General features: G+C 41.5%; 1 long non-coding RNA gene across 4 annotated transcripts; it reads left to right on the forward strand.

Moving 5' to 3' along the window:
* Positions 1-317: 317 nt before the first annotated feature.
* LOC132330461 (uncharacterized) lies at positions 318-15,065 on the forward strand. Of its 4 annotated transcripts, XR_009487313.1 has the most exons (5): positions 318-463; positions 3,690-3,824; positions 7,858-7,889; positions 12,501-12,894; positions 13,370-15,065. It is a non-coding gene; the product is annotated as an uncharacterized LOC132330461 (long non-coding RNA). The 4 variants fall into 4 exon arrangements; XR_009487311.1 differs by having other exon boundaries at positions 12,501-15,065; XR_009487314.1 differs by lacking the exon at positions 318-463 and adding an exon at positions 2,851-3,203 and having other exon boundaries at positions 12,501-15,065.
* Positions 15,066-15,309: the final 244 nt, after the last annotated feature.

The following is a 15,309-nucleotide window of genomic DNA, read 5'->3' on the forward strand; positions in this document are numbered from 1 at the left end:
GATCGAGCTTTATTATTCCTATTACATCAGTGCCTGGGGGCCTTGGGATAGACCAGGTCTCTATTGTTTTCATTGCTGAATTTACATAATGACATGCGATCGTGGCAGCAAAGAAGTTCCTGGAGCACTGAATGCTGTGATCTGGAAAGGCATTTGGGGTATTAAGAAAGGGAAGGTAATGATAACATGTTCTCAACCAAAGCACAGTGAAGTCATTGTAAATTCCATAATGGGTAGGTGACTTATCTTCAATGATGCATGGCTGCAGAGACCAACCTTGCTGTAAGTGTCATAAAGCTTGGCACAGCATCAAACCCACACAGAATAAAGCTATAGGGCCAAAGAGTTCTGGCAGATCCTCTCCAGGCCTTTCCTTCTCCTTCCAAGGCTTTTCCTCATCAGCTGCTTATTGTGTAAATTGTGTTTGAACATAATAGCTGTGCTGGAGGTGGGACACTACAAGGTTAGGACAAAGTTTGTTGTAAATTTTTCCTCTTCGTTTCTGTTTTTTTTTTTCTTTTTTTTCCAGAGTTCTGTTTCCTGGCTCTTGTGCTCTTGTGTCTTGAAATTGCACCCTTGATGTAACTTCATTGTGGTTCATTTTTCTTGTGGTCTAATTAAATCTGGCTCCAGACAGAGCTGTGTGTTAGCAACAACAGAAGGAGGAGGTAGGAATCCAGAGATCTAGGAATCAGCCAGAATGTCATGGCCTGAAAAGTGAAAAATCAAAGGGGAGGGAGCCCATGGAAAAAGAAGGAAGAAAATATGAGTAGATAAATTCCTTAACCAGTCTAAAGTCATTTGAGTTGCTTATCAGAGTATTGATAACCCAGGGCAGATTTGGGTGTGGTGGAGGAATGTGAATTCCTCCAGCCTGGAACACAACAGCTGTACACAAGATCCCAGATGAGTCCTTACCATAATGTCTTTGACGTTAACAGAATTACATCGAAGTTGTAAATCCCAAGGGGTGGAAATCAAATCAAGGGCTGTGTGCTTATGAAGTGAAGGCTTGGTTAGCTATGGAGAGGGGGGAGGGTCCAAAAGGGTGAATTTACAGTCCATCCAAGAACTGAGTATTTCTAAAGCAGTGCAGTGGTAGTTTAAGCAGCTGCTGAGGAGAAGGGAAAGGAGAGCATTTTGATAGAAAGCATCTACTTGATTTTGGACCCTGGTAGAATATATAATCCTCTTGTTGCTGGCTGTGAAAGTTCCAAACCCCATCTCTGAGTGTTGTAAAAAGCTCATAATTTGGGAGAATTTTAATGCAGAAAATTGTTTTTCTTTGTCATGAATACTTCTATTTCATTAAGTCTTTAAATTTATTAAATATTCAGAGCTTTTCTCCAGTGTCAGTGACCAGGTGACTTCCAAAAACTGGACTCCTAAGAGAACATAGCATTTAGATAAGAGTAGAGCAGGAGAGAGGGAGAAAAGCAGTGTATTATGTTGCATGTATGGCTGAACCTCTTTGAACCAAGAGCTGGTTATTCAAGACGTTATTAAGATGCAAATCCATGTATCAACTGCTGCTGGACATGCCTGCACTGTGAAGACTCCCATGTGCAGTACTCCTAGCATGGTGCAACATTTATTGACCTGAGAGATGTAAGACACATGGTGGCCAAGAGCAGAGTAGTCAAAAGTCTCTGTTTCCTTCCCTGTGGTGAAAATTGGATGATGAAGTGAATTAAATGTTGAAGTGGGGATTGAGACATTTGTTTCTATGCAATTCTCTGTCTTCAGTGTCTGATAGTGAAGGACTCCAATGGGACGTTTCTCACATGGGTGAACATTTCTGCTTCTCCATGCCTATCATTATTAATACAGATTTATATCCCATTAGCTTCTAGGTGAGCTATTACAAGAAAAAATGAAAAGGTAACTATCAGAGAGTCAGATGTTCAAACAGTCTTCAATCCCTGGTGTTGCATCCTGTCTCAGAGAGTGGAAGGAAAAGAGAGTGAGAAAGTTTATTTCAGTGATCTGTTCCTTGGGATCTCCTCTCAGATACCACAGCTGGTAGTTCAGGGATTTCCTGAGACTACACCACTTGTTTTCCATAGATATCTCTTCCATCAGCCAGGGGAGTAACAGCACAGCTGTAAAAACATGGTACTTTTCTTGGTCTGTGTTGTTACCTGGATCCTGTGATGTCTGTCACAGATACTTGGTACTTGTAGGGGAAATTCAGCTCATCCCAAATATTAAAGTTAGTTTTCTAAAAGCTGAGCTAGACACCCAAGACTGCTTTTACAGGGAGGAGGGGAAAAGTGGGGACAGAAATAGGTGTCTTCAGCCTTTCACCTGTGTCTGAGACACATAGCCCAGGATGAGATTATTTGCTCCCTGAGGCTACATATCTATCTCAATAGACAATAAATGGAGTCTAGGATCCTACAGTCAGCCTTCAAAGGCAGTGCCAGTGAAGCCAGGTTGTTCAGCACTAATGAAAATAGTTATTTCTTCACCATGCTTAACTAAGCTGACTTCACTGCCACAGGTTGCTTACCTGGCTTCAAAGCCTTACTAGAAAGATTTTAGGAAGAAAATATCTTTTCTGAAACACCTCCACTCAGACACTGGTGTTCCTTTGCTCATATCTGGAAGGTTAAGGAGAGATTTAAGGATTCTGTTCCATATCTCCTAGCAGGAATGACTTCCTGATCAATTCCAATGTATTAAAAAATAGGTTTATTTAATAATTTTGTAGGAAAAGGGCAAACATAATTGTGCATGTAGTAGAGTCTGCTGTTTGATTTTCTTTTCTTTTTTTTTTTTTTTTTTTTTAGAGGTAGGACAGGAGGAATGCAAAGAATTTTGTCTAACTGTTTTCTGAAGAAGAAAAAATCCCAAAAAAAGGGACCCCCCAAAAAAAAAAAAAAATCAGCCAACTGCTCTGAATTCTGGGAATTCCAGGGTTACTGTCATGGATCTTGGATTGGGAAAATATTGGGAATCCCTGCCATTCAGGAAAATCCCCTACTTCAAAGCCATTTCCTGATGCCACTGAGGATGCCTGGAGCATCAGAGCTGCCAAGAGCTCAGCTGCTTCCTGGCAAAATATTGATGAGGCCAGGGAGACAGAAGTGTTTTTACCAGCAAGTCTTCTGGCTGCTCAGAGGACTTCTGTTCAAGTAAGACACTCCCAGAATGTTCTCAGCTTTGGAACATTGTCTTCTTACCTGCCCCAGAGGTCACAGGTACACTAGAGAAGGCAGGAGGAACTTGCCTTGGGTTACACAGTGTAACTTGGATTTGAGTCAGGAGTAGAACTCTGCCCAGTTGAGTTTGAATACAGCACCTTGTCCACTGTCCCTCTTCACTCCATCAAAACAGCCTCGTGGTTGACTTAAGGCAAAAAGGGACAACAGTTCCCATTTGAAAACATTTCAGTTCCCAACACCTTTTGTTAATTCTCTGTTTTTCTTTTTAAGATGTGTTTTATTATCACTGTTCTTCCATCACTGTAATAGTTTATTTTTTCCATGCTACCTTTCATGACTCCATTCACTGAGGCAGATTCCAAATCTCTCCTCTAACATTAGCACATAAAATAATTTCCCTTGTGAGGAGGCTGGGAACATTCAGTTATTCTAGCTAAAAAAAAAAAAAAAAAAAAAAAAAAAGCAGTGGGAACTGCATGAACTTTTTTCTTTTTCTTCCTTTTGTTGTTTTTTTCCCCTCAGGCTGGTTAGTTCTGCTGACGTCGAATTGCCGAGTGTTTACTTTTTTAGTGGAAAATTGGTTGTTTGCTCTTCATCAGCATCAGTTTGGAATCCATCTCTCCCAATGCAATGGATCCTCAGCCTATGCAGTGACAGGTTTGTCCTGATGATGCTTACACCTTGCAGTGCACTTTGGCACTGGACCTACACAAGGCTTGTTGGGAGATGCAAAATATCGTGGTGGGTGTTGGGCAGCAGTGTGCCGAGTTGAAGCAACAAGTGTTAGAAGATGCAAACTCCTTCAGAGTCAGAATCGACAGCTCTTAGGGGAAAAAAAAGGACAAAGTCTGATCCAGACTTCTAATTGTTGCCTTAGTAATGAGATATGAAAATGATTTGCATCCTTGGAAGTCATTTGTGTTCCAGATGGGAAAGGAGAATGTAACTTCTTTTTTTTTTATTAGGCAAAGGACTGACATCTTGGATATAAGACAGATTCTCCTCATATGCAAGGTAGTGGCTCAGCTATGTTTCACTGAGGATTTTTCTTAGCCTGCTGCAAAGGGACCTTACAGGCTCGGTAGCATATGTTATTTTTGGCTTCCATACTGGATGGCCTCCTACCTTGGGTCAATGTCTTCAGAGCTGTCATTCCTTACATTTTTTATTTGGTTTTCTGGACATGTCTTTCCTATCTGCTAAAAGTGGCCTCAAGACTGTGCTTGCCTCCTGCCCACATGCTAAGGCTTTGGCCATGGCCTCTTGCATAGCTGGAGAGCATCCTTGCAGGTAGGTTTGACTCTTCCAGCTGGGTAGGACAGGACCTGGCCTGCCCGCACAGGCGGTCTGCAGGCAGGCTGGAGGCATCTGCCAGGCAGCCCAGGGCTCAGGGCATGCCTGGGACTCAGAGCAGAATAAGCACTGTGGCCAGTTTCTCTCTTCAGGGGCTGAGAAGCCTGGAAAGGTGATAATTTTGTCCCAGAGTGAGAGTGGCATTCATGCAAAGTAACAAAAACTTGTAGAATGTCTCTTGACAGAGAGTTTGCTTGTCAGGCCGCTCCTGAGAAATGTGATAGCTTTTATAAAATAGTGGTCCAGTCCACTAACTGTTAAATAGATGTAGTTGAGGGACCATCTTTAAAAGGTCTTTAACATCTAAACCAGCTTCCCAATGAACTCAAGGTGGAGAAAAAGACAGGCTCCTCTGTTTCTGAAAGTCCCACTCAACTTCATCTTCTCCCTTGAGTGCAAATGGGCTCATGATCTTTTAGCTAGAAAACTCTCCTTGTTTCTTTCTTTACACCACACCTGAAGCCAGAACAACCTTTTGGTCTAAGTTGCTGGTATCTTTTGGTGACAATACTATGGAGGTGAAGGAATGTTGGCCTTTTTCCATGTCTAGCTGAGATAAATCACCTATTCCTTGAGGAAACCAGTGTCTTATTGCAAAAATTTATGTGTTACATGAATACAAAAATCTTTTTGTGGAAAAAAAATGTTTTTCGTACTGCAAAGGTACTGCATTAACTCAGTTTATCCCATTGTGAAATAAATAATAGAGGTAATTCTAGTAGCCTTGACATGATTTTTTAGCACTCATACCTTGTCTAGCATCTTCATTGCACTGTGAAATACACCCTTCGCAAATTACTCAAATAACTGCTTGTTTGTTCCCTGTGCACTCAAAGTCATCTCCTCTGGCAGCTCTCTGTTTGAGATTTTGTAAAAAACGTCCACCTGGGATTTTGAAAAATCTTTCTGGACTGCCTGTAATGTCTATATCCCTCTGACCTTTTTTGATTGTACATATTAGAAACTCCTTTATTAGCTTGTTCAGATCTTTTCAGATCTGTTAACCCAGTAACATCATAATTTCAGAATAGGAGGTGAACGTTTTCCCTTCTTGTTCAGCAAAAATTCAACATCTCTCCAAGACACTGTGCCATGAACCTGCTGATTCAAAGAATCCTGTAAAATGGAAAGACAAAACAATTTTATTTATGGTTGATTTTGTACCTGATGGAACAACAGGGTTTCTTAATTTAGGGAAGTTCAAGTGAGTGTCTCTTGGCCAGTTCCAGATTGTAGAGATATGCAATGTCCCTCCCTTGTGTGGGTTGGGAGGGACAGTGGCTGCCAGGAAGTGTGCGAAGTCCAGCAATCCCTGTGGCCAAAAGGGTAAGGATAACTCTGAAGGAGTTATTCTGAGGATAATCCTGAAGGTCCACTGGTGGCTTCCAAGTGTGATAATCAAATCAGAGCTTCCCAGTGCTGATGACTGGATGCCCAGAGGAAACAGGGAAGAGTTTCTCTGTATATGCTACATTTCCTGGAGTCCTGAACTAATATTTACCTTAGGCCTCTTGTAGGTAGGGTTGACTGAATGGGCTGACTGAAAAATTATCTTTTGTACACCAGCCTTGTGCTTTTCTGCACCTAAACACAGCCTTTGGGGCTGTGACATGTACTACCACCTCTAGGTGTTCATGTGTGGCATTCCAAAATAGGTATTGATGTTCTGCTGCTGGAATGATTGGATTTTCCAGAGATAGCAGAAAGCCTTTTCCAATTCTTCTGTATTTCTTTATATTTTTAGTCTGCAGTTTGTGTTTGGCTATATAAAGGGTGGTGTTTTAAGAAATCCATGAAGGCAGTAAAGGTATAAATACTTCTGTCAATGTGCCTGTTCCCTATAAAGCAATATCCACACATAATCCTGTTGAAGCTGGTTCCCACCAGTGTGTTGTTCAATGCTGGTAGAACCAAATCCCTCTAAGGATATTTGTACAGAGTGAATTGTGACTGTAGTCCAGATTATGCTCTTTAATTACTTAGAGCCAATAGGGCATATGACACATTTGCCATACTTCCTGAGATATCTCCAAAGCTTGCATTGGGCCAAGCTGCCCAAGACTGAATTGGCTTTTATTTTCTTCCTCCTTCCTCACTCAGGCATCACTCCCAATGACTTCAAGACAAGAGCTGCCCATTGTTCCTGATTTTCATTAATCAAGCTAAAATCAGATGCAGACCTAAGACAGTTTCCTCACTTATAGAAGGAGTGAAAACTAAGTAAATAAACAAGAATTTCTATGTTGATTTGTGCTGTCTTCCAGTTTATTTGCATCCACTACCTGTTAACTGCAATCTTTAAATGGTATAAAACATCCCAGGAACTGGAACACCAAGGTGTCTAGGTTCTGATGAACATATGATACTCTTTTACAAAATTCCTTCCACCCTCTAAGCATCCACCCATACTTCAAAGTAAGATGTAAATTCTGGGGCCAAGGCATTACACCAAAAATTTGGCAAAATTCATCCTGCAGCAAATCCTGACATTTCAATGTTTGTTTTCATCCCACTTTGGAACAAAGAGCTGAAATGTCAAGACTTTTTCTCTGGGTGGAAATTTTGGGAAAATAAAAAAAAAACCCAAAACTTTTTTCTTTTTCTGGCAAAGTCACAGCATTTTGCCTGACATTTTCAAGCAAAACAAAATATTTCACCATTCCTGAAATCAAAATGTTTTCTTGTGGTGTGTCAAAATGACCCCAAAATGCTCTATTTCAGGTCACTTCTGAGTTTTTCACTTGTGTTACAGCCTTCTGGGACATGTAGTTTGGAAGTTTTTTCTTTGCATGTTAAATGTCTGGATTGTGTGAAAACTCTGAAAATCAATGTAGATAATCATCCTTGCACAGGGTAAAGAGAGAAGCATCTGCATTGCATTATAGGATAACAAAGACTGTCCCATCTACTGAGAAAACGTCCTGAACTGTAACCCTGCACTGTAACTGGAAAGTAATTCATTATTGCATTGAACTCATCTGACTCAAAATATTTTGAGCCAATTCAGAAATAAAACCTTCTGTCTCGGGTCAGTGGGGGTTTCTTTATTTTTTTTTTCTGGTGTATAGGGATTTTCCTCTGATTCACCTAGCATTGTAGCAATATATCAATATATCAATATTGCAAAATAACAATATATCTGCAAAGACTGATTTCCCTTTAAGTTTTTATTTTAAAATGGCACATCCACTTACATCTAGGAAGGAAGGGAAAATTGTAATCCTAGTATTTTCTTGATGCTCAGAGCAGGAGGCAGAGTTTTAGGTCACTCCTTGTTTTGGCTTTTTCAGTAGGAATTTAAGGCAATTTGTTAATCTTGTTTTTTATTCTGCTTCAGCCTACCTACTTCTAAGTGGAACCTGGGATAAGGTAAGTCCTATTTGATTGCTGCTACACCTAAATAAATGTGGATCTGCTTTTAAGGAGGCTGCCCACCATCACATATGAAGGTTGGCCTGATCTGGGCATGAAAGTTCTGTAATTAGGGTTTGTTCAGTTTTCTCTTTGTGACACCAGCCAGACACTCACCACTTTTTCTGTTCAGACCTACCTTTCTTATTTTCATGATCTTCAATGAGAAGACAACATGTGGTTACCTTAGCATGAAAGTATCAAAAGTAGCATCAAAGTAGTCTTGGTAATATCTCTCCTCATAGTTCATAAATTATTGCCTTGAAATTTGGAGCACTCACTGTGCTTTGAGCACTACCTAATGGTAGCTTCCATTCTCTGTAAGGTCTTCTCCCTATGGACTGATACAACTCCTTCAGGGAATCAAGCAGAACAGTGCAAACTAGTAAGGATTATACATGGGAGAAGATGCCCTTACTGCAGGGTAAGGCTCTTAAATGGGCTACTGCTGTGTTACAGATCTTAAAATTTGGGTAAGCCTCCTGTGCAAGAGCTCTCCACTCTGCTCTGAACTTCTGCTTTAATACCCAGATTCATGCCATCTAATTTCAAGCACTCAGAACCCTGCCTCTGCAGTCTATGAGTAGAATAGTAGGAATTGTTTAGGTTGAAAAGACCTTTAAGATCATTAAGTCCAATCATTACCCAACACTGCCAAATCCATCACTAAACCACATCCCCAAGTACCAGATCTACACATGTTTTAAATACCTTCAAGAATGGTGGCTTCTTTACTTCCTTGTGCAAGCTGTTCCAGCACTCGACAACACTTTTGATGGAGCATTTTTTTCCCAGTATTTGATGTAAACCTGCCCTTGTGCAACTTGAGGCCATTTTCTCCTGTTCTATCACATCTTGTGAGAATAGACTCATGCCCACCTGGCTACATCTTCCTTTCAGGTAGTTGCAGAGAATGAAAACGTCATCCCTGAGCCTCCTTTTCTCCAGGCTAAACACTCCCATCTCCCTCAACCATTCCTCACAGGATTTGTGCTCCAGACCTTTCACCAGCCTCATTGCCCTTCTCTGGGCACACTTCAATCCCACAATGTTTTTCTCACAATGAGAGGCCCCAGACTGAAAACCAGATTGAGGTATGGCCTCGCCAGTGCTGAGTGCAGGCAGAGCATCACTGCCCTAGTCCTGCTGGCCACACCATAAAGACAAAGCCCCTCAAAGGATGCTTAAGGTCTTAGCTGAGAGGAATCTTCTTCAGCTGACTATGGAGGGAGTTTCAGTAGACTTTCCCCTAATTTTCCCCCTTTGTTAGGAGCCTGGAGATAGATGGGAGAAACAGAAGCATTTGTGCCTCCTTGAGACTCCCCAGGGTGTATAGGTGTCAGCTGGCTGAGAGACACAGAAGTACAGCTGGTGTGTATTGTCTCAGTAGCGCAATACAACTCTAAAACCTGTGGTAAAAAGCCATTAATGTGTTACATGTATCTTTAAACACTGAATCTGCAACAAACTCATTCATATTGTATTTGTCAAATTATGGCCACACACTGGTTGACAACAGGATATGATTGCATCTTTTGCTACAGAGTGTAAGTCAGACCCTGCTAAGAGATGTATCATAATCTGCTGAGGCAAAACCTGAGGAAAAATCCACAGTAGTAATTCAGACAAATACTGTTCTGACCTTTCCCACTCTTTGAATATTGCCAGCCATGGAATATGAGATTTTAGCAAAGAGATGAATGGGTCATATCTTTCGACACATAAGGAGATCACCTAATATACCATGTGTGGTAGCAGGGTAACAACAGCAGCAGGAATAATCTCATACTCCCACTACCCAGTATTCCCATGGGCTCTGAGCTGATAACTAGTCCTTTTCTGGCAGCATAATACTGCAGAATCTGTGTGAAGTGAGCATTAGAGCATTGGCCATATTTTGGAAGGTGCTGTTTGCATGTCTGTACTTTCATTTCATTTGCAGCTGATCTTTTATGAGTTAAACACTGGTACACAAGAGGTTAAGGTACAACTGGTGTCGTGAGGAGTTTCAAGCAGATCCTTTCTTTGATACAGCAATGACTTTGCTGGAGGTGAGTTGTAGGGGACAGAGCAGGTAACACAGCCAGTTTGATGACATGTAAATAACACCTAATGACCAGAAAATAGAAATTTCCATGAGATCTTAGTCTCACACATACTCATTATAGGGAAGAATTTGGGCAGAAGATCACTTTTTTCCTGCCCCCCCATTTCTCTGGCATCAGTTCTGAAACACGATAGGGGTACTGCAAAGTGTTTTGTGTGTTTGCAGCAAACTTGGCACTGATTCCAGAGAGTCCAAAATACAATACACTGCTACTGCAAATGGATTCACGTGTGCCTATTCAGCAGGAAACATCCCTGGACATCCTTTTTTTGGTCAAATATGTTGTAATTTTGGTAGGATTTCAGTTCAGTTTCCAGTGAAATAAATAGGTGGTAATTCCCAGGAAAGCTGCTCCTGAATGCAACATGATCAAGACCCTAAAGTGCCCACAGCATATGAAGTCAACAAATCTTCACGAATCTTGTGGCTTTTTCAGATCTGTCAGCCATGTGGAATAAATATTAACAAATTCTTGAAAATGAAAAAAAAAAAAACCTAAAAATATCAAATATTTAAAAGTACTGAATGTTTCCTGGCAAAAATATGCCTCTGTCCTACAGACAATATTGTCAGAACACATTCATCTGCCTAACTGGCTCTCACTGCTTGTTCTATGTAGGACAGGCAGACACTAAATTCATCACTGTAAAATAATGTCAAATCCAAGGAAATCATAAAGGTGTTCTTCCAAGTTGATCTGTTGCTTTGATCATCAGGAAATCCTGTTCCAAGCCTCCAGAAAAGAGGAATGATTTCTAAGAACTGTCAAGATTTCTTCCCAGTATCATGGCTGAGATTTTATTCCCTGGGGACAACATCAGCCTTCGTGAACAAATCAGGTCCAGGATTTTACCTAAAGGGAAAGAGGAGTGTCCTGTAAGTGATACAGTTATGTCCTGACACAGGAGAGAGTTCATAACAAGTGTCAAACTGGAAGGAAAGTATTAGGATGTATTCATAGATCCTTATGGATTATCTTCACTACAAAGAGAAATAACATGGATTCAGGAAATGTTATAAAATAAAACCCTGTTTCTTTAGTCCTGAGTTTCTCTATGACCCTCTGAAAACAGAACTTCTTTTTAAGGTCCATTTGCCTTGCCATAAAGAACCTGGCTTTCCTAAAGAATTTTGGAACCACTGCATAACTAGTAGTTCTAATTATGCAGACCATAAGGATTTAATTAAAAAATCAAGTTGCATGACTTGCTCCATAGAGCTTTCTTTCTTCAACCCAGAGGATGCAAATTCTCAATCCCATTGTTTTCCCTTCCCTAGCATCCATTAACTAAGAGAAACACATTGGGGATGACCCCACAGCAGCACCACGTTACCTGGGGTGGGGTTGGCTGAGGTCTCTTTACTTCTTAATAACTTTGTGGAGAATTGACAGAGAATGTTGTTTTAATTCTTCCAGGCTTCCAAGATGAAGTGTGGTTGTCTTAACACATCCACCTTCTGTAATTAGCTCTCTTGCACATTTGGCTTAAAAGACACTTACTTAAGAGAAATTAGCAAAGAAAGAATGGAAGCGTGGGGAGCAGAAGGGTTTTATCATCAATTTTCTTTCTATCTGTTTATCTAAGGCTAGCTTTGATTCTTTTTATAGCTGATAGCTGCACTCTGAGCTGCCCAAATGGCAACTGGAATCAGGGCTGTCAGATGACCATTTCTCTGCCTTAAACTCAGAGGTGCTTAATTATATTGTGTAGCCAAAGTTGAGTGGGTTGCCTCCTGCCACACTGGTATCCTTTGCATTAGGACAAGTATGTCTTTCTACAAGGGCATTCAGCTTGATTCATTAATGAAATGGCATATTAATGAGGACAGAAATGTAAATGATATCCACCCTAGGGCCTTTCTCACATGTTATTTTGTGAAAACTAACATGTTCCCTGCTGACTTTCATTCTGTGGTTAGGAACAAGTGTGTGAGCTGCTCTAAAGAGGATTCTGGGGAAGTAGCCATCATTACAGGATTCAGAGGATTGGAAACTGACTGATGTTGTGGTCACTTTGGTATCACTTGAGGAATTGTTGTATGCAGAGATGAGTCATATTATTGGTGGAGCAGAACCTGACCCTAGGGCCTGCAAGCAGTGGGAAGAACAACCATTGCACCACCCTCTAATAGCACACAGACCCAGGCAAGAGCACTGGCCAGCCAAAATAAATTAATTGCATCATCTAGTGGATATTGGGCTATATCAAAGCCTCCTTCTCCCTTTAATAAGTGTAGTAAAAATGTCTCCGTTAATTGCTTTCACTTCAATTAGACAGCTTGTGCCTTCCAAGCCTGCTGAGGACAAGGGATGGTGTGAAGAGATATTTCAGAAGCACTAGCAAAGTGAAATCCTTGCACCCTGAAGTTGCAGGAACTTTGTGTTTACCAGAGATGGCTAAAGTGTACCCAAGGTTTTCAAAGTTTTTTGTGATTTGCTTTCTTTATCTATGTCATTCTAGCTACTGCTGCTCAGTAACAGGAGAACCATGTGAATGTGATGGAGATTTGGACATGACAGAGATCCCGCTCCACTTCTAGCACTGATATGTTCCAGGATGGAGAGCCCACAGCATCATTTAATCTCCCAAGGAGAGAAAAGTAACACACAAAAAGGAACTCTTGGAATTCAGGGCACTTGGCCCTCAGCCAGATGATTTTGAGCAAATAATGAACAAGAGGGAGAGAACCTGCCTAGGGTGAACTGAGGAATTCGTGCTAAGCCATCCTGGCATCAGTAGGAGCATGCAGCAAGGCAAGAAAGCTACAAGCACTGAAAGCCAAAAGGCTGCAAAATAAAGTGAAGATGGAGGATCTGGTGCAGAGACAAATGTAGAGCTCTTGAGAAGTGCAGAGGTAAAGGAGCAGGGCAGACAATCTTCTCCTGGGAAATATGTCTAATCCTCCACTCCAAAACCTTCAGAATATGGTCAAATTGTGTCACTGCTCATGGTATTTGCCCTACAGATTTCTTGTATGCCTCTCATAAATCCTTGTTTAGACTTTGATCCACCCAGCAACTTTATCCATTTTTACTTCATCACCCCTTTCCCAGCTGTCCTCCACCCCACCCAGTCTTCTGGCTTGTCCTGCAGCTTCCACACACCCCTATACTTTCTTCAGAAGGCTTTGTGTCTGGCTTGAATGAAGATCTCTGATCCTCTCTTTCCAGTCCTGACACTCAGCTTACTCTACTGACATCTCTGGTGGCTTCTTTCTTACTCACATGTTAAAAGCTCACAAAGCCTTGTTCTTAAAAGAGATGAGACATTAGGGTGTGAGATGAACACAGCTGAATTCATATTTAAGACCACATTTTTATGCCCACTAGGTAATATGATATTGCTGACCATGTATAAGGATGTCACAGAACTAGACAACACGCCTGAAGTTCACACTGGACTGTGAGTGGCACAGCAGGAGAGTTCAAGTACCAATGACTTGAAGAGCAGCCAATTCTATCAGTGCTGGCTACAATTAAAAGAATTCCTTGCTTTGGGAGGCCTGGGCCAAGGGGCTGAGAGACCTTCTTTCTGTCAAATCATTGTCATGTGTGAGGCTAAACTGTCTCATTATTCTGGCATTTTGGTATCGTCCTTCCAGACTAAGTTCTCATTCTCCTATGTCTTGAAACTATGTTCTCCCTCTGTTGGGCCAAATAAGACCCCAGTCCAACTTCTTTCTTCAAGACCTTTCAGCATTTGGTTATTTTAGATCCCTGTGCAATCTCAGCTGGGATGCCTTTTGAGTACAATAGCATGTACCAGGTGCACACATTCAGTTTCCACTAACATAGTGCCAGTAGCAAGTCTCTTCTTGCATGGTTCCAGTGGGAAACAGATGTAAGATGAACTGCAGAAGAATCCTACAGTGATGGAATCAGCTCGGTCAGACACCCAGGACAATACCATCTGCCTCACTCAGAGACCAACAGTTGTGGGCATCAGCATGTGAATCCCTGGGAGCACAAAAGAGCAGATGCTTCAAACCCTTTGAGGTTGACCCATTGCTGAGCAACGTTCCTAGTGTTTGGCTCTGCCTCAAGACAAGCCTTGAGTTTCATGCAGTTATAAGGGCAGAAGTCAGCTCTGATAGAATCAGAATGGGTCGCCTGAAATGAAAGCTCAGCATTGGGTGTGTAGTAAAAAACATGCCAGATGTCCAACTGGGCAAAACATGAAAGAGGTGTGAGTGGGTAAGAGGCATGAAACAAGCCTTTCCTCATTGCTTGCTGCACAGCTGGTTTAAATGTGTCAATACAGGTATTGCAGGGATTTTGCAACTCTCCTCTTATCCTGGTAGGGGCCCTGAGTTTTGGATACACCTGATTCCCATTCAGATGTATGTTGTTAACCCATATTGGAGCTGGGACCATATGGTGTGTGATGGAAATTAGATTGTCTCAAAACTTCTCCATTAGATTGTCTCAGTACTTCTTATTGCAGAAGCAAAGGGAAGGGCCCCTGATCATGGCTGGCTGGCAGACCCAAATTTTCCCTTTTGCCTCTGTGACCATGATAAGTGCGAGCAGCTGTTTGCAAGTAGAACACGAATTATATGGCACACTGTCAGATATAGGCAAGTAAATGTCATTTCATATAACTTATTTCCACATTTCATGAAATTACAGTGTCATACCAAAGGGCAAGACTCTTCTAAATGGAAGTTACACTTGTAGAAGCTGGTGAAACCAAAGACCAAACCTGATACACCGTCCTGGGCAGAGTATATTCATTCAGAGCTATTTGCCTTGTTTGTCTTCACAGAGCAGTCAGGTAGGGTTCAGCAGGAGAATGATGTTAAAAGTGGACTTGAAGAACAGGCCCAACAATCATCCTTCCCCCATCCCCCAAAAGAAGCCTTTCTCTCCACGGTGCAGTCTTTTTCTCAAGTGGACAGAGACTCTGCGACGCCAGATGAAATGAATTGCATCATTTGATGGATTTTATCTTCAATCAAAGTGCACCTCTCTCTTTAGCAGAAAAGCTGTAAAAATGTCTTGATTAAACATGAAATCTCCAAGGTGATTCTTTGGACTGAGTAGTGAAATTGTTAGAAAGTGACCTCCAGGTTAACTCCTTTTAGGTTCCTGGCCTTGAAGCTGATAAAAGAATCCTACATGAGAGCATAGCATTGTTGTTTGAAATCCAGTAAAGAAGAAGATAAACACAGATGCTTTCAAATGTCAGGAGGGAGATGGCAGGTCAGGTGGAGATTGCATGCATGATTTTGGGAGTGGGCGGGTGTTAGTCTTGGAATGGCATTTTCTTA

Source organism: Haemorhous mexicanus, chromosome 8 (genome assembly GCF_027477595.1).
Source record: "Haemorhous mexicanus isolate bHaeMex1 chromosome 8, bHaeMex1.pri, whole genome shotgun sequence".
In the NCBI taxonomy this organism is placed as follows: Eukaryota; Metazoa; Chordata; class Aves; order Passeriformes; family Fringillidae; genus Haemorhous; species Haemorhous mexicanus.